Consider the following 26,003-nt stretch of genomic DNA (forward strand, 5'->3'; position numbering starts at 1 on the left):
GACTACTGTAAGCCTAAATTTACATTCTTGGGTACCGCCTAGCAAGATTGGGGTTCCCATGAGAAGTCGCACTGAATACAATAGGAAGAAATACATTGTTAATAATGTAACACATTTCAGCTTCTCTGGCTGGGTGAAGGTGCATCTTCCCAGGCACGTCTTGGCAGCGACTTTCTCTTGGCGCTGTGTCAATGCCACCTCGCTACTTCTGGTCCTGCGCAGTACTGCACTCCAAAATGGACTCCCAAGCACCCCATCACCCCTCCATACCGAGGATACATGGAAAGTAAGCGAAAACAAATTAAAACATAGAAATAAATGAATAAACTACATAACATGATTGTGTACTTATGATTTATCACTATAAAAATATACTATGCGGTTATATTTTAGTGCGATACACAATAACACGAGAGCATCTGCACAAGCTTCACCACACTATTACACAAGCAGCCATCTTATGACTATTACGCATGCGCACCCTTTCCCTCCAGAATTACAACTACGTCACGTCACGTGAGTGTGACTAACGCATGCGCAGAAGCAAATTTCAAAGCAGCGGCCATTTTAATAACGAGAGTTAATAGGATTAGAAAAACACATAGGCAAGCGTCTCTAAGATGCACGCATATCCCGAAATAAATGAAATTAGTAGAACGAACAATTTGGGTTACCTGGTTATAACGGATTCGAGGTTCATGAATCGAGCAAGTCGCGAAATATGCAATTCTTGCTCTATCAATCCCCTCTTTGATGATATTTACTATCATCATAAAACTAATGGAACCAGATGCCAACTTTTCAGACTTTGTGCATTTCCATCTCTTCCAACATTCTATTCAATTTCTCTTTCATATCCTTTTCAGGGTGAAAAATGTTCACCTTTTTGTAAATCTTATTGTTTAAATCTTCTAATTCAAGCTCATCCACACTCCGTTTCACACCTCTTTTATTCATAGTGTATTTCTTTGTGTGTTTGCGACATTTGCAACAGACAAATATGAGGAGTATGATGAAGCCTATCACTCCAATTGGCATCAGTACCTTAGACAATAAACTTTTACCTAAATTAGCAAACCAATGACCTACATTTGAGAGACCATCAACTAGTCTCTTCCAGGCACTATCAACCTCGAGTGGTTTGAGTTCCTTTTCCAAATTAGTAATGTTTTTCACATATCTTTTTAGCTGGACACTTTTGTCCGGTATGTAAGTGCAACAATGTTGCGCCTTCAGCATCCGGCAGACTCCGCCCTCTTTTGCTAATAAGGTATCAAGCGCAAGTCTGTTCTGCAAAACCATTGATCTGATCGCAACCATTTCGGTATTGACCAATAGAAATCCATGAGCTGTGTCAGTAGACAGCACATCCACTATTGTGGATAATTTGCAAATTCTGTGTGTGTTCAGAACCACTCCCACTCCAGGTATCAGTGCGCTAAAAATACTACCCATTATTTCACCTACGCTTTCTCTTTTACTACGCACTAAGCCATTAGTATTTTCATTGCTTCCAGCAATTTCATTCACATGGTATATTTTCGGGAAGACAATGCCAAAGTAGCAGCTTCCATACCAGTGATCCGGCAATTTGAAATAAGCCTTGTTTCCACATATATAATAAATTCCAGGAAACACAGGTTCTGACCCATTTTTGAAACCCCAACCTCCAATTACCTTATAATTGTGTTCACATTGACTGGAACCAATGAAAATGTTATTATAATAACTAGTCCTTTCGCGGTGCAGACAGAGTTTCCCTTTTCTTTCGAAATCCAGCAACAATGCAGGACCAGCCCCACCACTTGAGGTGCTTTCCATGTTCTCAGCCCATTTAGGAGTATTCTGTCTCTTGTCATTAGCCTTTCTTTGGAAATTCTCCCTTCTTTTCTCTGCCATGTTTAGAAATATTTTCTCTTGTTCATGTAATGAACAGGTCAAGTTGTCTCTGTGTGCTTCATTTAAATCTATGGTACCTATAGTCAGAAAGTATTCACCCATATAACGTGTAACATCACTTTTAGTATGTACAGGATTCAGATTTCCACGTATAGGGAGTTCAGAAAATATTACCTCTCCGTTAGAGTAGTAGTACTGTAACGGTCCTCTTTTGTAAAATAAGCTTGCTAAAATACTACAGGAAATTCCATAAGTCAAAGGTAGGTGATGATAAGTCACGCCTTCAGCTACAGAAGTAGGTAGCTTCATACAGACATAGCAGTCTTCTATTTCCATAGTTTCTACGTAATGCACTAACAAATTTGCGAAAACATTTAAATTAGTCTGGTTCTTAACTCCGTGGTAATGTAGTCCTTCCTCATCTGATGCTTCTAAGTCTCGTTTTGTCTGTCTAAGTGCCTTTTCACGTCTTTCTACACTTCGTGTTGTCAGTTCTTCAGTGTCAGTAGTCTCAGTCTGTGTAGAGTTAATGTCAGTATTCTTGCTCACCATAAAAGGAATGAAAACTGTTAGTCCTATCCATATTATTATCACTATAGCTATACTACATATACATACTTTGCAGCATGTTTTGCAACAACTGCGTTTAGGCCTTCCATTCACATCTGAATCAGACATTTTCGTTCAGAAGAAGTTTCTCAACCCCTCTTTGTTACTTTACACAGGTAGCTTACTCTGCGTAATTTCAGGTGAGTTCGTCTTCTTCGGCAGATAGATCAGCAATCTGTTTCTCGTCACTTTCGTCAGTTATATCAAGATCCTCAAACTCTTCCAAGATTAGATATGTCCACTCAGGATCCTGGTATTTTTCGTTCAGCCTTTTTATTCGATCACTCCTTCTTTTGGAGCTTTCTCCAGCTTGCCCTGAAATTCGTGGACTTTTCCTTTTTTCTGCAAGTTTTTCGTCTACTGTTTTTATTCTCAGTCTCAACTTCTTAATAAATCCTGGTTCAATATTTTTTTTTTTCTTTAGTCTTTTAGCTGGCACTGTTATTTGGCTTTCTTCTAATATTCTTTTGTTTTCGTTTACTTGTGGCACTTCTGCTTCTGTCTCTTCCCTTCCTGTCTGACTAGTCCCAGGTCTTGTATCTATTTCTTCTGCCTGGTTACTAAACTGGCCTGGTTCAGGAGAATTTTGGGTTTGGCTTTCAAATGTCTCTATTTCTGAATCCTGAACACGTTCTTCTAATTCTGTCTGATCCTGTTCAAGCACTTCGATCTCTTGATTTTCTTCTGCTTGAATCTTTGGACTAGTTCTAGTCTGTCCCTTTTCAATTTCAGGAGTTTGTGGAGGTGTATCGATCACCTGTTCTGTCCCTATCTGACCTTCCTCTTCGTCCTCAGATTTGACGTGAATCTCAATAATCTGAGGGTCTTCGCCTGTGCCTAACTCGTCCTCTCTATTCCACTCTCTATCTTCGTATGTTCGCTCTCTTGTTCTGATTGGGTCTTCAGTAAGGCCGATTATTGGTATCCAATCATCGTGACTGGTGCTCGGTTGTTCGTCTTCAGCTACTTCAGGACCAACGTCTGTAGACCCCTCAGCTGGACAACCTTCAGCGCCCTTTTCCTTGTCTGGAATCACCTTCTTGGTATGGCTGGCATGGATCCACTTGGGAATGCCTGCACACTTCACCGCTGTCGTGGTCACCAGTATGATTTGGCGTTTTTCTCCCCACCTTGGTGCAAGGCAACTCGAACGAGTATGTTTCTTGATTCTGACCCAGTCAACAGGGACCAATTTGTGAACTGGAGTCGTTGGATTGGCGACGGCGTCTTCCCCAATCTGGCGAGAGATAGAACGCACTTGGTCACCTAGTTGCTTGCAGTATTCAAGTACCAAATCATCAGAAATGCTTAACAGTTTGTATCCTGGTACCCATGCTTGTCTCATCACTCTTCCCATCAGGATCTCATGGGGACTCAGGCCTGTTTTTCGGTCTGGAATACTTCTGAGTCCCATCAGAACAAGAGGTAAGGCATTTACCCAGTTCATGCCAGTAGAGTCACTCATTTTTGCTAATCTCGTTTTAATCGTGCCATTTATTTGTTCCACTACTCCAGAAGCCTCTGGACGATATGCACAGTGCAGCTTTTGTGTGATCCCGAATGCTTTACAGAGCTGATCGATTACTTCATTCTGAAAATGTTTTCCTCTATCTGATTCAATAGTGACTGGAACCCCGAACCTAGGTATCAATTCTTTCAGCAACAGTTTGGCTACAGTCATGGCATCACTCTGTTTGGCAGGGTAGGCTTCCACCCATTTTGAAAACAGACAGACAATGACAAGGACATATCTTTTTCCCTCACAACGAGGCATGGTGATGAAATCAATCTGTACTCTCACAAAGGGACCCCCTGATTTCCCAATCTTTCCCAGTTCAACTACTGTTCTTTTGCCAGCGTTGAACTGCTGACATGTGAAGCACCTCTGGCAGAGTGATTCTGCCACCTTCCTGAATTTCGGGTTGTACCATGTTTGTTGGAAAACCAGAACCATGGCGTCCCTACCAGCGTGTGAATTCCCATGTATCAATCTCGCCATAGAGGAGAGCAGGTGTCTAGGTAACACAGGCATACCATCTGGGCCCACAATGACACCATCCTCTCTCCTTGGTCGACAACCAAGTTCCTTCCACTTTTCTTTCTCTTCCCAGGGCACAGCATGCTGCCATTCTCTCACTTCATCCCAGGTAGGCACTTCTTCAAACACCATAAGTTGGCAGCTGTTTCCAGTCCCTCCCAGTTTAATATTTATTGACATGCGGTCTTTGGCACATTGTTTTGCCACTTCATCAGCTAAATGATTTCCCAACGATACAGCGTCAAGGCCCTTCTTATGGGCAACACATTTGACCACTGCTAATTCCTTTGGTAATTGGATTGCCTCTAGTAAATCTTGTACAACCCTTCCATTCCGAATAGGGGTACCTGATGAAGTCAGGAATTCTCTTTGTAGCCACAATTGGCCAAAGTCATGCACAACCCCATAACAGTACTGACTGTCAGTATACACTGTTATTCTTTTTTCCTTTCCCAATTTGCAAGCTCTTATTAATGCTACCAATTCGGCTACTTGTGCAGACTTTATTCCAAATAAACATGATGCTTCTTTAATGCCGTCCAAAGCGACCACAGCATAAGCGGCACTTAGGCCCACTAGTTCGTGTCTCATGCATGAGCCATCTACAAACCACTCCTCATCATGCACAGGCAAAGGTGTCTCTTTAATGTCTGGACGGGGTTTTGTACTGCATTCTGTCAGGTCTATGCAGTCATGCTCATTTTCTCCCTCATCTTCTATAATCATTGAATCAGGGAGCAAAGTGGCTGGGTTCAAGATATTACACCGAGTAATGACTACATTTGCAGCACCCACGAGAATCCTCTCGTATTTAGTCAGCCGACTAGGGGTGAGATACTGTGTCTTAGTTCGGGTCAGTAAAATTACAACTGCATGTGGAACATATACAGTTACAGGATGTCCCATCACAATGGATTCACTCTGTTCTAGACTTGTGCAAGTTGCAGCTACTGCTTTCAGACATCCAGGTAATCCAGCAGCCACTGGATCCAAAGTGGCAGAGAAATATGCCACGGGGCGCCTAGTTAGGCCATGCTCTTGAGTTAGAACTGACAATGCACAATTATCTCGAGTGTCACAGAACAGAGCAAACTCCTTGGAATAGTCAGGCATCCCTAAAGCAGGGGCCGTACACAGGCAATCTCGCAATTTAGTGAATGCTGTTAAGCTTTCATCATCCCATTCCACTGGGTCTTTTGCTCCTTTCTTTGTCATATTTATCAAAGGCTTTGCCAGGACTGCAAATCCCACAATCCATTGCCTGCAGTAACCTACCACCCCAAGGAACATTCTGATCTCTTTCTGAGTACGGGGTAATTGCATCTTTTGAATTATTCTGACTCTCTCAGTAGTGACTTTTCTGATGCCTTTTTCTATCTGGTGTCCCAGATATTTCACTCATTTTGAGCAGAACTGCAATTTTTCAGGGGCCACTTTATGTCCCTTTTCACCTAGGTGATTCAGCAAGGCAATGGTGTCAATCACACAATCTCTATGACTTTTAGACGCCACCAAGAGGTCGTCTATGTATTGCACTAATACAGACTTTCCAGGTAAGACCAAAGTTTCAAGGCACTTTTTCAAGATCTGATTAAAGATAGAGGGGCTTTCTGTGTACCCTTGAGGGACACGATTCCAAACATACACGTGACTGTTGAAAGCAAATGAGAAAATAAACTTGCTGTCTGGATGCAATGGGTTCGAAAAGAATGCGTGACATAGGTCTATCACAGTGAACCACTCAGCATCCCAGGGAATCTGATACAGGATCACTGCTGGGTTTGGGACAATGGGACAACAAGGAACCACAATTTTGTTTACCTTTCTCAGGTCCTGCACTACTCTGTACTTGCCACTAGGTTTCTTGATTCCAATTATGGGAGAGTTACATGGGCTACTCATTACTTACTGTATGATGTTGGCTTCCAGCAACTTCTGCATTTCAATAGCCACCCCTGCTCTCACCTCTGCACTCATTTTGTATGGTTTAGTATTAGGGTAAACTGCATTTTCTTTCATGATTATTTGTATGGGGTCTACATTTGCCATTAATCCTACATCCTTTCCAGTAAAGTCACATGCCTCTGGTTTCACTGTCTGTTGGAGTTCTTCAGGTAAATCTTGTATAGTCATTCGTTTAATCTCTGAGTCAGGTCTGATTAACATTAACTTGTAGATGCCATCTTCATCTGGGGTTTGAATTTCGGCGCCCTTTGGTGTGCAAAAGATGGTACAGTTCATTTTGCACAACAAATGACGTCCCAGTAAATTTACAGGACTGGTATCACAAATGACAAATCTGTGCATTTCTTTAAAATTCCCTATTGTGATCTCCATGGGCTCGGTAACGGGGGTACTAATCAATTGATTAGACACACCCACTACTTGGATGGCTTCTCCCGAGAGGGGTAGGTTTGGAACGTCCGCTGTTCTCACAGTAGAACGGGTAGCACCAGTGTCCAATAGGAAGGTGACATCATTTCCATCAACCTTTCCTTCAATGTATGGCCCTGACTGGTCTACCGGCAAGGAGGCACCAAGTACGCACTCCTTGTCCTCCCCTCTCAGGCCCCGTCAGTACTGGTCATCACAGAAAAAAGTGTCATTTAACAAATACTGCGAAGTTGCTGCATTTCTGTTCTCATTGCCTCCCCAGATTTCTATGTCGTCACCCTGCGGTGATTTTCCCTTAATATTTGGTTTTGGCGCTCGGGGCACTTGGATTGTTTTTACCTGCTGCTGGTTCTTTCTTGGCTTTTCATTCTGCGTCTGTGGAATCAAATCAGGGGATTGGGTATTATGTTGTAAATATGGACACTCGTCCCGCCAATGTCCAATTTCCCCGCACTGGTGGCAGGGGAATTTCTTTTTAGCTTCTTCTCTGCTCATTTTTACTTTGGGCTTTCCCCCACCCCCAGGGCCTTGATTTTGGATGTTCTTACTTATTTTATTTAATTGCTTTTCCTGCTGTTCTGCGAGCTTTACTTGTGCCCACATCACTTTCTCCTTCAACGCCTTTCGCTTTTCTGCCATCTCATCCTCACAGTACTTTGCGTACCGGAGGACCTCATCCATTTTCTTTGACTGCCAACAAATTTTATTATCTTTGATCCACTGGCAAATTTCGGGTCTTAATCCGTTTACAAACCTGTAAATGAAGTGGGTCATGTCCTTCATCTCGATGTTATCTATACCACTGTATGTCTTAAACACCTGTAGTAATCTTTCATAAAAAGAATGTACAGTCTCATCCCTTTCCTGCGTGGTTCTATCTATTTTGGTCCAATCAGTTTCCTTTGCGGGCACCTTTTGCTTCAAATGTTGAATTACTTGTTCATACTTTTTCATTACTTCAATAGAAGGTTCCCCTGTTTTAGAGTCCCTCGGGTATTCCTCACTAGGCCAAGCTATGGCAATTTTACACTTGGTCCATAAATCCACAGGGACCACAATGTCAAAGAACCCATCCAGGTCCTTCCACAGGCATTTCTGTACCTTTACAAATCTTTCCACTTGCCTGTACCAATCCACAGGCTTCTCTCGTAATTTTGGGAAATCATTGGTAAAGGACACAATATCCTGTCTGGACCAAGGAACATGCACGTATTTTCCACCTGGCACTTCTCGCATAGGATACAACTGCTCTGGTTTGTCAGCTTCCTTTAAAACAAATTCAGGAGTTACTTGTTTGGATCTAGCCTCATCTTTCTTCCTGGCCCATCTGGCTTTCCATTTTTCCACATCTCCCCATTTCTGCAACACGGTCAATAATTCTTTGACCTGTGCCTTTTTCCCAGACACATTTAGGTTATCTAAATCTTTGTCCGAGAAATCTGCTCTATACGGTTTCTGCAAGGGTTTCGATTTCGAGATGTCTATTCCGTTGCTAGCAGCAGTGTCTGTTAATTTTTCATGAAATACTCGGACATTTCGGGTGAGACTTTTACAAATAAACAGCAGCTCTTCTTCAGAGTACGTATTTAGTCTGTCTAATCCTACATTTCCGGCCAATAGTTCTTCTATTTCTATTCTTAATTTGCAGAGATCTAAAGGTTTCGACTGAGGAACTTGTTTTTCTAATTCTCGACTCCATCTCTCAATTTCTTCAGGAGTCACTACTGTGACGCTCTTAGTACCTGAAGCTGATTCCATTTGAATCTCTCTCGTATTGAAAGGATTATGTCTTTTCTGCATCCTCTTTCCGGTGTCCCTAATGGGCAAATCCATTAATGAAACTTCAGACTCACATTCACTTGTTAGATCATCTACAATTAAGGGCTCTGGTCCCGGCTGGGCTATAACTGGGGTAATAACTGGAGTTTTTTGACTCCCATGTCGGTCCCCATACAATGGAACCACAGGTCCAATAGTAACCGGGATGGTTAAGGACTCAGGACTTGTATTTAACTGGGATATTTTCTGAATTATTTCAGCTCTCTGTTTAGCTAGAGCATCTCGTTCCCTGTCTTCCAATATCCTTTCGACTGAATTGTCATGTAATATCTGTGGGGTCAAAGTTGGGGCATAACTCGGGGCAGTGGGATGTGTCTCTCTCGGTCCCTCACCATAATTAGGTTTTGGAAATAAACTTCCCGTGCTTAGGGATCTTGGTTCTTCCTCATAAAGAGGATTTAAAATCGACATTCCTGAACTTAATGGTCTTTCCTCACCTTCATAGGGAAGTCTAGAGCAAGAACCCCTTTCTCGTGAGTATCTTGCCTCCCCACTAGTGGGTCTTTTTGGATAAATATCTCTGGGATCTATGGGTCCTAGGCTTTCAGTATAGGGAGGTATATGACAACCCCCTCCTACACTTGCAGATCTGGCCTCTTCCTGAGGCGGAGGTCTTCGAGAATTATCCCCTTCACTAGAAGGTCGGTGTCCTTCATTATAAGGAGGCGGACTTCTCATACACATGTCATCTAACAATTCATCATCCGACTCTCCAATGGGCACCCAATGTTTACATTTTTCTGTTCCCCCGGGAGGACCACCCGCTGGCATCATTGGAAACAGTCCCTCAACAATCATATTCTGTCTCCACTGTTTCATCTTTTTGTCTCGGGTTTCTTGTTTCAATTTTGGATAACATTTTGTTAATCCTTTATCCATTCGGGGCTTATCCCTTTCGAAAGCCTCGATTTCCCATTCCTCTAGTGCTTCATACTGCGTTAGTCTAGGTCTGGGATGCAAATCATTCATTCGGGTTCTTAAATTAAATAGAATCCTCCCATTGAATGTACCTTCTAACGGAAACGCCAATACTCCGTCATCTTTCGTGTATTCCGCCCAGTTTTCCAACCATACACACGAGTGGTACCTTTTATCAAACATCATAAAAGATGCGGGAGTATTAGGTGGCGGAATAACAACACCTTCTCGAGTCCTAATTGGTTTGTCCTTTTTGAAATAATTCTTTACCTTGTTCACAAGTGACAACTTTCTCTTATTTCCGTACATAATGTTGGTGTTATGTCCTTTCCACTGATCGTTCTCAAACCCTAAATGCCTTGGATCTGGTCTAGTATGCGGTCTGTACGTATGCCCATAGAATTTCCTTCGAGCAACTCTTTGTTTACAAAATCACTTCCAATCTAAACGTTTCTTCTTATTGTCCGTGCGACCAATGAAATGCACGAATTCAAATAATCTTGACCAATGGGTGCGCGGCCTTTTCGCGAGACAGTTCTCACGCTTCGGCACTCACCCCTCCTTTACAATTTCAGCTCCGCTACACACCCGCTGCGTCTACCAATCCCAGCGCGGCACGGAGTGACGTCAGAGCAGCTTCGCGACTGACTCCCTCCTTTACAAGGTAACGGCAACTTAATTTCTCTCTAAAAGTGCTTGTGCCTGGTTATTTAACAACGAATACACATTCGCCACTGTACTCAAGTGTCTAGACAGAATAGTTTTTGTTTCACTGCAAGTAAACTACTTCCATTTACTTTTCACACGCTACTGATAGATCTCTTCCGCCTACCCTTCACTCAAGCATTAAGGAACCTGTTACTTCCTTAGACTCATCCACTTTCTGGGATATTTGCTAAGTCTAAAGTTTCACCCGCGAACCCCTTTGCTATCACACAAGCTCCGACGAACCCGCTATTCCTTCTGATGTGACCCTAAATAGGTTGTATCACGTTAGAAGTTTTGCCAATGATCTCGTTGCTAACATTTATTCAAACATGCATTCGGAAAAAACCCTAGTTAGTGCTTCCAGTTCTACCTAACCTGCACCACCTTTCCTGGAGTAAGTGACCTCACAGCAAGTGGATTCCCTTCACCACTTGCTATTCTATTCCCCGGGGATTCCCAAACATACACGTAACGCTTAACTCACAAACGTGTTAATATATATATCAGTACAATAATAGAAAAAACAATTTAAAACATTTCATAATTTTCAAAGAAAAAACATTTCACGCGAGTGATCAATTCGCCCGATTTGTTTAACTTTTCATAGCAGCATGAACATGAAAATAAAAAACCCTTCTAGCAGCATCCAACTTATCTAGCTAAACTAGTCCTACCTAATTTTAACTAGTCCCTAACCATCCTCTCTGCTACCAGAAAAATACTGATAGAGATCGTGGGTCACCCGACCAATAATTTTCATATATATTTTTCGGGCCCATAAATTTCATTTCAACATATTCATTAATCAGATGACCTCACGATTCTACCATCAGTATCCCTGATTCCTTCCTATTGGTTCCAGTGTACCCGACTTACCATCCACCGTTACGGGTACCTATGATCACGATAGATGAGGGAGCTAGCTGTGAAAGAAGGCAGGCAAAATACAAAATACCAAATTCTTATACTTTACTTTGTATTCATTGAAATGACCACTGACAACCGGGAAGGTTTAAAAGTTTATCTTAGATTTCAGACTCTGCAATCATACAGTTTATAGGAATAAGGCAATCTATAATCAGAGTAACGAAGAGTACATAACCATAAAGAAAGAGTATACAGGCAACCATTTAAAAGTCTATAATGAGGGAACAAGCAGTAACCAAAACTTGAAATTCAAGGGTGTATACTAAATGCTAGGAATTTTTATGCACGTGTCAGAATTTTACCATTGGGACATATTTCATGAGTGAGACTCTAGGGAAACCTATACATCTATAGGAAGGGTAGAAAAGTGGAACACGCTATAGTTCTAACGTTATTACTTCAGTTCAGTATTTAGGAAAATTGTAAAACACATTTAATTCATAAACAGTATGGAAAGATTTGTACTCTAAAAGGTAGGGGAACATAGGAACATGCTATGGAGAATATATACTTTGATTCGTCATATAGTAGATTGCGAAAAGCATGGAAAATTTTACGCATGCAAAGGTATGTCTTTATTGAAGCAAAGACAGAAAAAATAGAAAGGTGCAGTTTCAGAGTTCTTAGCAATATGTTTATCTAGAATGGTGTGAAAACCAACCCTGGCCACGGGTCAGTTAAGGACAGGAAAACCCTCAAGGAAGGATACCCCTCAATGGGACAGCAGGTGCAGGATGGACACCCCAAGACAGGACAGGATACCCCAATTAGGATCAGGACAGGACCACCAGGACACGACCAGCACCCGCAGTTTGGAAGCAACGCCTGCGCTCCACCCTCTCTGCAGATATTAGTCAGAACCCCGATTGGGTTAGCGAACCTCCCAGCAAAGTGCTCCGCCAGCACTTAAGGTTTAGTAAAACCTTTGAGTCTATGGTCAAATTCGGACAGAGTGCTCCGCAGCACCTCTGTATCAAGTCACCTATTGAGAGCGATGGGTCAGTGACAGGTCAGCTATTCGGACAAGTCGGACAATTTCTCTAGCTAAACCCAGGCTAGATATACTGTTTTTGGGTCAGTGTACCACCCCCAATGTTGCAAAGTGTCAGAATCCCCAATTTCGATTGGTCCCAAAGTAGGCTAGGTTAACACACCAATCAGAACAGACTACTGTAAGCCTAAATTTACATTCTTGGGTACCGCCTAGCAAGATTGGGGTTCCCATGAGAAGTCGCACTGAATACAATAGGAAGAAATACATTGTTAATAATGTAACACATTTCAGCTTCTCTGGCTGGGTGAAGGTGCATCTTCCCAGGCACGTCTTGGCAGCGACTTTCTCTTGGCGCTGTGTCAATGCCACCTCGCTACTTCTGGTCCTGCGCAGTACTGCACTCCAAAATGGACTCCCAAGCACCCCATCACCCCTCCATACCGAGGATACATGGAAAGTAAGCGAAAACAAATTAAAACATAGAAATAAATGAATAAACTACATAACATGATTGTGTACTTATGATTTATCACTATAAAAATATACTATGCGGTTATATTTTAGTGCGATACACAATAACACGAGAGCATCTGCACAAGCTTCACCACACTATTACACAAGCAGCCATCTTATGACTATTACGCATGCGCACCCTTTCCCTCCAGAATTACAACTACGTCACGTCACGTGAGTGTGACTAACGCATGCGCAGAAGCAAATTTCAAAGCAGCGGCCATTTTAATAACGAGAGTTAATAGGATTAGAAAAACACATAGGCAAGCGTCTCTAAGATGCACGCATATCCCGAAATAAATGAAATTAGTAGAACGAACAATTTGGGTTACCTGGTTATAACGGATTCGAGGTTCATGAATCGAGCAAGTCGCGAAATATGCAATTCTTGCTCTATCACACTTTACCAGTTGGCTTGTGATGGAGTAGTGAACTAAACCGAATCTTTGAATCACAATCAAAGACTTACTTTTACCAAAAGCAGGGATGTGTTCTGTAATAAGTTACCTACATTGAAAATGTTGTACAGTAAGTTTTACAGGTGACTTCACAAATGAGTCAAGACTAAGGGGCCTATTAGTATGGCGGGCCACCGCCGGCCTGGCGAGGGCGATCCGCCTTCCTTCCACGCATGAATGACCCCCGAAATATTATTATGGCTAGGGGGGGTCCGCGGCTGACGGGAAGACCGTCTGCCGCATTTCTGCCCCTCGACGAGGCATCCTGATTGCAGGTGTGGGACCGCTTTACCCCTTGCGGACGGTCCTGCATTCCGTTACGGTGGTGGGCGGACTTTGTCCGCCCGCCATCGTAAAAGACCCCAAAGATACTAAAAGGTCATTTCTCCCCAGCTTTATAAGTATTTTTCAATTGTCGAGGCAGCACTTATAATCATACAGCAGAGTTTCTGATATCCTTATTGTGGACAACTTACAACTTTGCTATAAGTTGTCCATTGTAGATGTCTAACGCTGCTCTATATATTAATGTAATAACTTCTATGCTAGCCACGTAGAGCAATTCAAATAGGTCTGTTTTTATCATGGACTATTGATTTAAATAATTTTAATATGTACTTAGTTATTTCATTAAATCAAGAATTTTATATAATTAATGGATGGAAACAACATTTCTAATTTCGTAACACTCCTACTCCAAATTTATTTTATAAAGTATATTGCTCACGTTCTCTATTGACGTGCTCAACTTCATAACTTTAATTTGTTTTCTAAATCTTGCAGCTTAAACAATTCTCACCTTCTCTTCCCCAAAAGTAGTGTTCTAAATTTGACTTAAATACCGAGAAACACCTTTATATTGTATTCTCTATGTACAACTTGAGTTTCGATGTGAAGCAGGGAATTGCTTCCATAATCCATTTTTCCAGTGCTTAATTTGAGCTGGTGGATGCTGGTGAGGTGCACCAGCACGTATTTATTGGGACTGTCACTTATTTTTACTCATCAGACATGTCCCGAGATCAAGAGAGGGAAAAACACACACACTGGAAAGAAGGTGGAAGAGAAAACCAGAAAAAAAGTCATCAAGGGAGAAAGCAGAAACATGTAAGTGTAAGTTAACGGGGCAGGGAGTATCTGGCAGTGGATTAAAGAGGCCTGAGGTGGATTGAAGAGTACCCATGGAGCTCTGACATTTAATAGCGCCGGCCGGGCGTCTGAGCAGTGCTTTGGGCACCGACACTCATTCTTTTACAAATTAAGTGTGACCCTACAAACTTTATCCAAGTGAAAATATAAATGTTTATGCTAAAAGAAATATAGATTCAGAGAATGTCATACTGCTGAATAAGGGGGTGCTCTCTGCTCATGAAGTAACATTTTAAATATGGGAATTAACTTACTTTTGCATCTCTCTTCTCGAGTTGGATGTAAGTCACACTCTACTGCATGGCTTCCTGTTGGATAGCTTCCACCAGCAGACATGGCTCGGGAAGGTGGAAGGTTTCCTCTTTGCTTCCTACTTTTGTCTAGTTGTAAAGATGTGCCCTCTTCCCAGGAGGGATCTTGCATGCAGAAAAAACTTCAGACCGCTAGGCTTTGGCAGTAGTTTAGTTGTATGCTTCTGTGACTGGGGGAATGTCTCCACCCTCTTCCTGAATATATCCAGGCTCACATGTAGATCAGCTGATGATGGTGCCTGCAAAGAAGATTCCGTTGGGACACAGAGTCAGCATGGAAGGACTTCACTATGATAATTCATTTATTTCAACCTTCAAGGAACATTATTATAATTGTGCAGAGTACCGGTACAATAAAAGCAGTGGGCTTGCAGAGGGGCCAACATATAGTAGACAATGTCCATGAAGTTGACAGGCCAGGTCAAAGGGCTTATTGTCCCTGCTGCAGTGGTCTATGCAGACCAGTTCTCAGAATCTGATTCTGCAGGAAAAACTGAACTCATTTGAGGTTTGGTGGGCAGGCTGTTGTACTGCCGCTTCGACTGTCGCAGCGCCTCGATCATCCTAGCTGTGATTGGACTGCCTATTTAATATTTGTCCGCAAAACAGCTTATTTGTACGTGGTGGGAGTTACTTCAGGAGACAAATTATCCATGACAGCAGATCCAGCACGGTGGGTCTGTTGTTAGTAAGGTTATTTCTGAGGATAGACCCCTCCAAAGCAGGGGCCAGTATTCAGAAATAACCTATCGAAAGCCCCGCCCATGCTGGAATTTTCCTCCAGTGCAAGAGGGTTCTTTACTCTTTTCTGTCGAGAATAATCATGGTTGAGATGGCAGTCATAGACAGAAAAGCCAGCGTCAAATAAAGCAGCGTTTAACAAAGGTGTATGGCAATTTTTAAAACATTTTTATTGGTTTTAGTTGTGCAGCAGGTACAGACATGCATTTTCTTTCTTTAAATTTAATTTATTTTGGTCAGCAGAAAGAAATTACAGTTACGCAGCATGAGTAATCCATCGTGACATACAGCTTCAAAGTACAGGAATCTTACATTCATTTACATGTATGGCCCATAATAGATTATCATTTCCATATAGGTATTATCAGCAGCATCTCTACTTCGTGTCCCCTAAATACCATAGTGCCCACTAACTGCCCCTTGCCCAAACTTCGGTCTTCGCTCCATGAGTCTCGTTGCCGCAGCTGTTTTAGAGAAACTCCTCTGCTTGACACTCTAGCGGCATGCTATGTGGACTTTCAGTCATTGGGTTGGGTAGAACTAAGATATTGTACAAAGGGTTCCCAGAAATCCCTAGGTTTGGAGGCCTGAGGTAACTCTTTTGCATACGTCTCCAGTATCTCTTTGCAATATGTCATGTCTGTGATCCAGTCCTTAAATCTTGGTGGGCGCCTCCTACCCCAGCGTAGAGCAATGCGGCGTTTGGCCAGCAATAATGCCACAGCTAGAAACTATCGTCTTCTAGCCAACTTTATTTTGTGCAATCCCAACAGGCATACTAGTGGGTTGTGAAGTATCCTTTCTGCTAACATAAGCATATGTGTGCTAGTTACGCCGTGCCAGTATGGTTGGAGCTGTGGGCATGACCATGCCCCTTGTAGAAAAACTTCTCCCGAAGCGCCACATCTGTGGCACTTGTCCTCTGTTCGCAGTCCGCACTTGTATAGCTTTGCCGGTGTGTAACATATTTGATGTATAAATTTAAAGTGAATTATGCACAGGTTGCAGTTTGGAGTGAGCAGCTTCAGTAACGCACAGCTGTAATCCCAGTCCTCCATAGCGATAGGGCTTCCCACTGCCTCCTCCCACCTTTGAAGTGGCCTATTTGGGGGTTGATTCTGTTCACCCTGGGTTGTGGCATATAACCGTGTTACTAAGCGCAGACGTGTGGGTGCTGTCAGTAAGATTTGTAGCGCATTAAGCAGTGTCTGTTCATCTGGAAATGAGGAGTATAGTTCCCTTACTGTCATACGCAGTCGCAAGTATGCAAATCCTTTTAATGGCATGCGGTGTATGCTGAGGGACGGAGCATCCTGTGAAAGAAATTGGCCATGTGGAAATATAGTGCGTAGTCCCAGTCTCCCCAGTAAAGATAACATATTCTTCTCTTGTGTTACTGTTATTTGTGGGTGATGAGAGATGGGCAGCGCTGGAGCCTAGATCCGGAGTTTCGGTGCCCTCTTTGTCAACTTGTGCCATGCCTGCGATGTGCAGTATACTGCATGTATTACCTCTTTCGGGAAGTTCCTCCTTCGGTCGGATAGGAAAGTAATCAGGGGGTCGGCTTCACACTATCATGCTCTACTGCTATGTGCAGCATCTGGCCATGTGGATGTAGCCAGTAATGAGAATGCTGTGCCTGCGTGCAGTAAAAGTATAATTGGAGGTCTGGTGCTCCAAAGCCCCCTTGATGGTAGGGTCTGGTCAGAACTTTCAAATCCTCTCACCTGCTTCCCCGCCCAGGTCAGCCACAGCATGGCTGTTCGCAGTTGTGCAAAGACTGCTTGTGTGAGCCAGATCGGTATGTTCATAAATAAATACAAATATTTTGGCAGTACAATCATCTTCTATATAGTGATCCTATCAGCCAATGAGAGCAGTAGTTTGATCTTTCGATCTATCTGGTCCTCCAGTTTCACTAGTGCTCTACCATAGTTCTCTCTAAGTACGGCCTCTGGGTTACGGTGTATCCATATGCCAAAATATTCTACCGGTTCAGTCTGCCATTGTTATGGGTAATCCAGATTAGGACTCGCTGTAGCTGACGTAAGCGGTATTACCACAGACTTGTCCCAATTAATACTGAGACCCGAGTAGTGCTCAAACCTAATATATTGTCTTATGAGTGGGTTTAAATTACGATCCGGATAAGTTGCATAAAGAACCACGCGATATAGAGATCGGACGCAGATGAAATTGTAGGGCAGATTCTGCATGCTTTTGCCGTATTTTACATGCTAGTGTTTCTAGTGCTATTGTGAAAAGAAGCAGCGAAAGTGGGCATCCCTGTCTCGTTCCTCGGCTTATCCTAATCGGGTCTGATGTGTAGCCGTTAACTCTAATGCGCCTGCTGGGCTCTGTGTATAGTAGTGCTATCCAGCGTAAAAACGGTTCAGGGAACCCCATCCTACGCAGCACCGTAAACATGAAGGGCCATTCCACTGAATCTAAAGCCTTTGCCACGTCCAATAGCGCCGCGGCAGCTGACAAATCAGGATTGAAGTGGTGGAACATTGCAAATATGGTCTGTATATTTTGGGTTGTGGATCGTGACGGTATAAATCCGGCTTGGTCTGGCAAAATTAGATGGCGTAGCAGAGGCTGTATTCGCGTTGCAATAATTTTAGCTAATATTTTAGCATCCATATTTATTAAAGATAATGAGCGGTAAGATTCACACTTTTCTGGGAATTGTCTGGTTTGGGGAGGGTAATCAGGAGCGCCTCTCGCAAGGAGGCTGGTAAAATGCCTTCATCCTAGGCATCCTCATACATCTCCACCAGGTGTGGGAGCAGTAAATCTCTAAATTCTTTATAAAACTCCCCAAGTAGTCCATCCATACCTGGAGCCTTGTTATTAGGGAGGGAATTAATCACTTCTTTTATCTCCTCTTCAGTGATGTGATGGCAAAAATACTTGCGATGCTCATTCGACAGCCATGACAAGGCAATATTCCCTAAATAGTGGCATATCTCAGGCGGGGAAGCAGTGGATTGCGCAGAGTAGAGGCAGGAGTAAAACTCTGGGAAGCAATCTAGAATTGACGGGTGTGTGGGTTGGTCTTGCGTGGTCATGATCTGGGTTATGTAGGTTGACAAGTGTGCGGGTCTAATTCTGTGGGAGAGCGTACGCCCCGGTCTGCCCCCCTCTCCGTACATCTCACAGACCTCCCAGAGGTCAGAATTGGAACGAGGTGGGCATCCTATCGTATGGCATCATCATACTCTACCTACGCCAGAGAAGTAATGCTTCTTATTAGGCATGGCACTCTTTACACTCTCAATAGTTCCATTAAAGACAGACAAGGACGGTATGTGATTGTTCACGGCAACTTCGGTGGCACCGCCTTAATTATTGTCACAACATATGGTCCTAATACTGATGACCCGTCCTTCTTTGTGCAGATACTGGCAAAACTGCGCACCCTACCCCCAGCAGCTGTCCTCTGGTGTGTGGATTTTAACACCTGCATAGATCCAGCTTGGGATATGTCAACCGGAATTGAAAGATATGGGAAGCAAGCGGCAAGGGAGCTAAGAGACGGTATGGACGAGTGTGCCCTGCTGGATGTATGGCGACTGAGACACCCAGGTCGGAAAGAGGGTACATGCACAACAACTGCTCATAACACGTGGTCTAGAATAGACTATTGGCTAGCCACACAGGATATTTGTACATGGACGACTTCTGTAGAACACATGCCCAAGACACTGTCAGATCACGCATCTGTCCGACTGGCACTTGCCATCCCCACACACACACTCCACGACAGTTTACATGGCGTCTACAACAGGGCGCACGTAAGGACCAAGTGTTTCGCTCCAAACTGCGCCAGGCATTGGTAGAGTACTTTGACCACAATGTAGGATCTGAAGGTAGTGCAGAGACACCGTGGGAGGCCTTTAAGATGACTGTTAGGGGCCATTGTATTGGTAAACATGCTGGTATACTAAAAGACATTCAGCAGCAATTGGCAAAGGTGGAAAGAGAGATACGACAATTGGAGGTGGAATATGAGGCTACACAGGACCCTAGGTTACTAGCAGAAAGTAGACACCTATCATGACTTAGCAAATGATGAGATAAAATATATTTTGAGTATATATACACTGCCCTCAGATTTTTACCGCCATACAAGTCTCTGTGGGGCCGCGTCAAATTATCTTGCTGACTGCGGTAGCAGCCGGCAGAACCACTGTACTCACTGTGGCGCAGAGCAGAGTTGGGCAGAGATGGGGCGCTCAGGGGCGCAGCAGTGCCTTCCTGATGTCGAGTCCACCGCCCCACGGTGGCTCGCCGCCTCGTCAGTGGTGGAGATCCCGGACGTTTTCTTCGGCCTGGCAGGGAAGTTGTGAGGCACGGGCCGCTGTTTTTCAGGCATTCCAGTTCCGTGAATGCAGTTTCCTCGCTGCTGGCGGTTACGCGCTGGCCTGTCGCTGCACACCTGCACTCCGTGTCTTACAGTAGTTGTCCCGCCAGCTCGGAGCACACCCGGCACCGACCAATTCCATGGCCTGTATCCGCCACACAATTACTCCCTCACCTCTCAGGGAGCAGGAGCTCCAATGTCGAGGGCTTCGTGTAGAGTGCTCCCCGGGCATCCTCAGATGCAGTCCTTCCTCTTCTGAAGGCGGCTGGTCTCCAGTGCGCCTGTTCGTTTCTCGGGAGACGCGACTCACCAGCTCAGCAGGGCAGCCGCCGCAGCAGCGCGTGATCTGTGTCTCGGCTATCCACCTTGCAAGCCCGCTGCTTCACATTTTGGCCCCTTGGTATAGGCCCCACCTCCGCAGTTCAGCCGGATCGTGCCAGCAGCAGTTCTGGGCCGACTCGAGCAGCGATAAAGGGGTCCATAGGTAGCCACGATCTTCCGGTCAAAGATGTAGTGCCCTACAAGCTCGGGTATTGCAGGATAGTTTCAGTAAATGGCTGCGACCGAAGGAGCTCGCTCAAAAAGCGGCCATCTTCCGTTGTGGCTAGCTCCGCCCCCACATACATGCATTTTCTATGTACATCATACATTCGTAGATTAAGCTCTGCAGGTTAATTTGCAGTGGTCATTGGCAATATTTTCGCTTCGGTCCATGTAGTAGTGCGCCACTAGTGTGCAGCGCTCCACTGGTCTCCGTTCTTAGGACGGGTCTAATCACAAACCTCTGGTCAGGTCTGGCTGTATCCATATCTCCTTTCAGATTCCCGCCTCTATTGCATTGGCCACTAAGCAGCCAGTACATCATTCTCATGCCTCCTGGCAGATTGCGCTGCAAAGTAGGTGTAACATCGTGCAATGCAGTCTAGTGCCTGGGAGGGCGGAGCTGGAAAGAGGAACAGGAGGAGTCAGGACCGGCTAGTGGGCAGTTAGAGTAGAGACAGGGACCGACCAAGAGGTAGCTAATAAAGCTCTACATTATAAGTATATATCGTGTCTGTCGTTATTACATTGAGGACACGACAACTGGCGACGAGGGTGGGATTGGTGCATCTGCCACCCACAGGACCCTGAAGGAGTGCCCTGTCCTGAGCAGCGTGAGAAAAGAAGAAACGCTGCTGTGGGAAGCGAGGCTGCCGCCTAGATTGAGAGGCCAGCAGCACATGCCCCTGCTCCACAGTCAGGCCACTGTGTAGAGCCCAGAAGGAGCGGAAAATAAGAAGCGCTGGGGCGCTGAGGAGAGGTGAAGTCGATCGCGCCAAAAATGCGACTCACCCCCGATGCGTGGGAGTTGGCAAGGTATCGCCGAGTGAGCGCGGGACCCAGAGGAGCAAACTGGGAGCCCACCCCAGCCTTCCTGAGACGTCTTGCCCAAGTGAGGAGCGCAGTGAAAGGCAAGTGAAGCCTACGGAGGCGCCAGAACGAAAGCGCCGATCTCGCCGACATCGGGTCTCACCCCCGATGCGTGAGAAACGGCACGCGGCGAGCGGAAGACGCTAGAGCCTGCCCCGGCCTACCTGAATGGTGGAAAGTGGCCCAGACGTGGATGTGGAGCTGCCAAATCCCTGCTGCTGGAAGAAAGGACCCTCGGTGAGTGTAGAAGGAGCCCGAGTGTGACTGAGGCTGAAGAGGAGCTCAAACCTCGTGGATGACTGGTGGCAGCCATTTTGAAGTCAGGCAGCAGTCAAGGACATCCCTATGAAGTGAATGGGCGGCCATTTTGAAGTCTGGCATCATTGGAAACTGCAAAACAGGCACTGACAATTGTAGAAACAAGTATTGGTACATGCAAGATTGAAGTAGTGACAATAGTCAAACAAACATTGATAACTGCACAACAAACAAACACGCGTGAAGGCAGAAAAGAAACGAGAGAACTAACCCAAACAAATGCAAGAGGCGCGATGTGAAACGAGCATTGGTAAATGCAAGTGAGTGGAAGAACAAGCACCAGCAAGTGCAAGCGCAAGGTGACGCGCAAGCCTAAGCAAATGCAAGAAGTGAATCAGACAAGTGAACAAGTACAAGCCATAAAAGAAGCGTGGTGAAACAAACATAAGCACATGCAAAAGACAACAGTGGCACAAGCTGAAGAGAGCAGAAGGCAGTGCCAGAAACAAGTGAAGATCGCGAAGATTGCACTGAATGTAAACCCGAATGTAAATGAACACTGCAAACACTGGTGAGTGCAAATGATGCACTGAAGACATATACTGAAAATGCATGCACTGCGAATGCAACAAACATAAGCAAAGGCAAGTACCAAGGTACATGTTCAGCACTATGGGAAGACCAACAAGTCAAGAGCAACAGAGATTAATAAAACAAACGTTCCAGAAGCGTGAGTAGACAAATATCAAAGAAGCCTTCTCTCATCAACGAAGTGGAAGCGCGGGAAGAAGATGTTAACGTTGCCACATATCGTTGCAACAGCCCCACCGACCACCTGCAGTTAGCACGCAACACCAAAGAGAGTGGAAAATCACAGAGCCACGAATCACACATGGTGCAGCTGGATGGTGACCACTTGATGTTAGGAGACCCAAGCCTAACTCACTGAAGCGTACAGAGACAGTCGCGCCAGGAGCGGACAACATACAATAGTCACCTGGGAGTGGTGTACCTTACCTAAATTCAAAGGAAACGACCAAACAAAGACTAGTGGCCGGGAAGGGTCAGCAAAAGAAGACAAGAAGAAGAACAAGGGAACAGTCCTGCGACATTGTCATGCCAGCACATTCCACCATCATGTCGGTGAGAGAAGAAACACATACATCAAGCCCCTGCATCGGAGTGCCACCCCCAGTGACACAGACCGGCAACCAGAGTCTGGGTCCAGAATGGAACCGGTGGCTGGAATCACTGGATGCATTTCTTGACGTTACCGGAGAGCGAAGAGATAGCAAACGTCTACTACTACTACTCCAATTGGTGGGTCACGAAGGCCGACGCCTGATCAGAACCTTTTTTCAGCAAAGGATACCGAAACATATAGAAAACTCAAAAGAACGATACGTGCTCATTTCACCACAAAGGAAGATGTCGATCATGAACGCCTCGTTTTCAACGCAACACGGCGGGAACCAAGGGAATCACTATCAAACTTCATAACGAGATTACAAAAGTTAGTACGGTACTGTCAATTCCATACATTCTCAAATGAGGAAGCGGTCCGTCTCCGGGCGATTGAGAGCTGTTTAGAACCAGACGCACAGCGCAAGATACTTCGAAGGCAATTCTCGTTAAAGGAAATCATCAGGAGGGCTAAAGCTGGAGAGCGAGCCGAAACAAGAGAGCTGTCAAGAGAATTGCATATCAATACAAGAAAAGAAGATAAGTGTAAGGAGACATCCCTCGTGTCAGAGCATCAAATCCAAGAGGCAACTGAAACCCGAAAGAGGGAGGACGAAGGTAGACCAGCGACAAGACAGCGGGAAAGACAAAGTGACATGAAATACTCTGAGTCAACAAAGCGAAGACAAAAGACTGAGATGATCTTGGATTATGACAGCCCCACCGACATAACCTAAGGGAGTTATTCAACTTCAAGGAGCCACTCAACAAATGATACAAACTATTCTGAAAAAGTGTCAAGTGGGACGGATCACATGGACAGAACCGAGGTCAGCCTGCTCGACAAGTATGAAGAAAAGACAAGCCACAGAACGCCGGACCAGTCATGTCAACTCTGGGAGCCGCTACACAAGCACGCCCGAGCAACGTGCGGGTCACCAGAAGAACCATGTAGCCGAAGAAAACAACACTCCCAGAACACAGACACCAGGGCCCTCAACAAGCGAGAAGAAGAAAGAGACCTCACGAAACTGGGTAACTCACTCCGACACCAGAAAGTGAGAGGCGAGTACACTCAGGACACACGTGAAAATGAGGGAACTGAGAGGAGGCCAGTAACATCATACGAGAAGGGCAGCAACGAAAGGCCTTGGGATCGAACGAAAGAAATACACACTTGGTTGTCAGATAGTTATTCCACTGAAACAACATGGAAGACATGTCGAGACACATACCCCAAAAAGTGTCCCACAGACAGCTCTAAATCTAAGAGCAGTTCGTCACAGCATACCAATTCAAGAAGGGTATCAGTTCAACCACATTTGAAAGAAGGGTCCCGTAGAAAAGCAGCAAGAGACCTCTCTGATTCAGAAGGCATGTCGGTACGATCACTGGGATCAACAGAATCAAGTTCACGACAACATCCATGGCACCGATCACCTGAACGGACTTTGGACTCAGAGGCTACTCTACCCATCCAAAACAACATATTGCACGCAGATGTCTCGGAACATTTGATCACCCCGTCAGGCAACTTGTCCCGTCGGTCGCAGTCATATCCGGACCTGAGGAGGGTACCGTCACCCCTGACGGGGCTTGCGAGGCTGACCCCAAGGGTTTTCAGAGGAAGGACAACCATATGGGACACTATACAGTGGCGTAGGAAAGGACTGTCTCATCATTCCGTCAAGAAGACAAGGTGCGTTGGCAAAGATGGATCCGCATCACAAAGACAAGAGGGGATGAGAACGGAACGTGCCCATACCCCAATGCTCAAAGAGTTCAATATGTACAAACGCGAGTGGGAGCAGACAGGAGCGTCCCACAACCGGACCAAGACACTCAGTGCTTTATTGTCCAATATGCAGGGTCGTGAGCACGAGAGCATTGACACCCCTGACTGAATGGGTACAAGAAGTGAACTCGCAGGCGGATGCTTAGAACAACAAGTGCCACAATGGAGAACAGACCGCCACTGCCACGCTGAGATATCAGTAGTCACACAGCAAAAAGAAATTGTTACAACTGTGGAATCTGAGAACAAGCCGTTTACGCACGATGTCTCACATTTTCAGGAATGCGCTCCCGTGGTCAAAGATATTGGTGTTGAGACAACAGAAAGATCGGCCAAAGACGGGCCCATCACTGATTCAACCTTACTGATGCTTGAAGACCGGATTGAATCTGGGTTCATGCATGGGGACACCTTCCTGTGGCCCAAACAGACTGTCTGCCGACTCATGGGGCTGAGTGGACAATTGCAAACTTGGTAGGAGTTAATTTCATTGTGTTAAGAAAGGGGAGATGTAACATCGTGCAATGCAGTCTAGTGCCTGGGAGGGCGGAGCTGGAAAGAGGAACAGGAGGAGCCAGGACCGGCTAGTGGGCAGTTAGAGTAGGGACAGGGACCGACCAAGAGGTAGCTAATAAAGCTCTACATTATAAGTATATATTGTGTCTGTCGTTATTGCATTGAGGACACGACAGTAGGCTTCTAGAGGGGCCCATATATCTTGCGGCCTGCTGGTGGCTGGTATGAACAACTAGTATTCAGTCACTTGCTCCTGTCAGTACGCAACGTCCGCTATCCAATCATTGACTTTGAGCACAGCTTCCTACCCACCAGTGCCGTACTACCCACTCGGGAAAGCCACTCCGCTTTCCCAAGCCGAAAGAATACTCAGAAAAGCAACACTGTTCAGGTTAAATCACTGGCAGACAGAGGCCCAGAAAAAGGTACCCTCATGGCAGAGGCGTAATGCAGGCCCCTGAGGCATAGGGAGGGGGCAACCCTTCAAGTGGGGGGCATTGAGCCCAAGACTAATAAATATCTGTGCAATCTGTGAGAGCCTGGGTCCCTCGTGACTTTCTGCAGGGAGGAAGGCATCATTTTGCGATATGTAACTGCAGGGATGCATATGAAGCAGACCTCCATCCCAGGCCTTTGTGATTGTGGGAGCGGTCAGCGGCATTGGGCGCACCTCAGACTGCTGTCCAGGAAAAGCAGCATCTGGGACAGCATACTTGGCTCCACCTCCCTCCTTGTGATTCTTAATGTAATGTACACATAATTTGTGGCGAGTAACTGGGCGCAAACTATGACATCACATGAGTAGCAACTACCTGCAGGCAAACCTGGCAGTGTGTAAGCTGTCAAAATTGCCTACGATGTCTGAAGACTTTGTGAGATGGTGGCAGTCAGCAGTCCCACAGACTCTGCATGCTGTCTCCGAGGTCAAAGTCACAGAAAGCCACATCCTTGCATGGTGACCCCTGTCTCCTTAGG

At 45.1% G+C, this 26,003-nt stretch overlaps 1 protein-coding gene and 1 long non-coding RNA gene across 10 annotated transcripts in view; one reads left to right on the forward strand and one right to left on the reverse strand.

Annotated features, from left to right (window-relative positions):
* LOC144822475 (uncharacterized) overlaps window positions 1–14,992 on the reverse strand; it is a 185,840-nt gene extending 170,848 nt beyond the window's left edge. The window contains exon 1 of the long non-coding RNA XR_013608629.1: window positions 14,701–14,992. This is a non-coding gene — a long non-coding RNA (uncharacterized LOC144822475). The remainder of the gene's footprint in view (window positions 1–14,700) is intronic.
* The window catches only part of MYO18A (myosin XVIIIA), an 864,705-nt gene that overhangs the window by 106,263 nt on the left and 732,439 nt on the right, over window positions 1–26,003 (forward strand). The window lies entirely within an intron of this gene.

The sequence above is a fragment of the Lissotriton helveticus genome, chromosome 3_1 (genome assembly GCF_964261635.1).
Source record: "Lissotriton helveticus chromosome 3_1, aLisHel1.1, whole genome shotgun sequence".
Classification (NCBI taxonomy): Eukaryota; Metazoa; Chordata; class Amphibia; order Caudata; family Salamandridae; genus Lissotriton; species Lissotriton helveticus.